Here is a 1,658-nt window from a genome sequence, read left to right on the forward strand (position 1 = left end):
CACACACACACACACACACACACACACACACACACACACACACACACACACACACACACCTAGTAACCATTTAGAGTTGTCATTTAACCTAACATGCACTTTTTGGTAACTAGAGAAATGAACACATGCACAAGGAGAACATGCAAACTTCAGACASAAATGTTGATGCTTTTTTTTTGACCCTGCAACCTTTTTGGGAGGTGTTTACTGCTCTAACCACTAATCTGCTATGCCCCCCTCCTCGTGGGAATGTAACAAATTTATTTAAATCATATAAATTATTTTAATTGTAGCCACTTTTGTCCAAGACTATATCAATTTTGCATTTATTCCAGCAGAAATATTGTGTGATTCCTGCCAGAAGTGCCCCAGGCTGTACTGAAAGTGGTGCAGAAACCTGCTGTTGCTGGAAATATTTGTACTTGCAAAATAAAGCTTTACATTTTTTAAATTCAGATGATGTTGTTTGGGAAAAAATAATGCACTGGGTCTGTTTCTAAGACTGCTTATCCTGTTTTTTTGTATCATAACCTCGCAAATTTATAACAGGAAAACTGGCGTAGACACATCTAGACCAGGGGTGTCCATACCTGGTCCCATTTTTCTTGTTTCTCTTCTCCAGCACACTTGATTCAGTGATTAAATTACCTTTTCAAGTGCTGCAAAGGTCTGTTTATCGCCCATTCATTAAAATCAGGTGTGTTGGAGCAGAGAAACCTCTAAAACATGCAGGACAGGTCCTTGAGGACCTGGACTGGACACCCCTGATGTAGAACATTATGTTTTGCAGGATGAATCAAAAATCAAAACAAGTCTGGTTACCTTTGATTCATTTTATTCTAAGCTAGTTGTCCTTTTTTTTTTGGACAGGCTGGACTAGAGATGATTTAATATTTAATGCTAAACAAACAAGTCATTTAACTGACTGCATGCCTGTGCTTACAAAGAGGAAGTAACAGAGAGAGAAAATAAGTAGCTGTAAAATGAGGGAAAAAAACAAACACATTTCTATTTATCTGTGCTTGCTTTAGAATATTTTATTTATTTCCATGTATTTTAATATAAACCACATTTAGGTGTTTAACTGGCAATAAAATAGTGAACTCATGCAAAACTTGCTGTTAATCAACTGATTTAAGGCTGGTAACACCTTTAACAACATAGTTGTTGATTACTGCTTTTATTTTTGTGTTTGCCTTTGAGGTCTGAATTTGGGAAAGATAAAAAAACCTGCCAGACAGAATTGATAAGAAAAAAAATTGATGGAGAAATAAATGATTATAAATCGGAATGCAACAATTTTGTGGCAATTTTTCCCGGAAAACTTCACAATACTGTTTTAATAACTTTGCAATATCTGACTACTTAACACAAGGCTGTGGGCAGGATGACAGAAAAGGTAGTGCAGTCTTGTTGGAAGCCATCCCTCAGTCGTCTGTCACTTCTTCTCTGACCTTCTCACTATTGTTCATCTTGTACCTTTGTTTTTGTGTCTTTCCGCCTCACTCCAACCCTCACATCTCTTGGTCTCTTTCTCTTTCCTCCCTTTCCCAGCGTGTGTAGAGCTTTGAAGTCACCGCTCTGACGAGTCAAAGATGTATTATTCAGTAGCACAGTCACACACACACACACACACACACACACACACACACACACAC

The 1,658-nt window shown here is 37.7% G+C and overlaps 1 protein-coding gene across 1 annotated transcript in view; it reads right to left on the reverse strand.

The window, feature by feature from the left end:
* Positions 1–1,658, reverse strand: part of LOC106515392 (Down syndrome cell adhesion molecule-like protein 1) — a 41,760-nt gene that overhangs the window by 33,451 nt on the left and 6,651 nt on the right. The window lies entirely within an intron of this gene.

Source organism: Austrofundulus limnaeus, unplaced genomic scaffold (assembly GCF_001266775.1).
Source record: "Austrofundulus limnaeus strain Quisiro unplaced genomic scaffold, Austrofundulus_limnaeus-1.0 Scaffold29, whole genome shotgun sequence".
Lineage (NCBI taxonomy): Eukaryota > Metazoa > Chordata > Actinopteri > Cyprinodontiformes > Rivulidae > Austrofundulus > Austrofundulus limnaeus.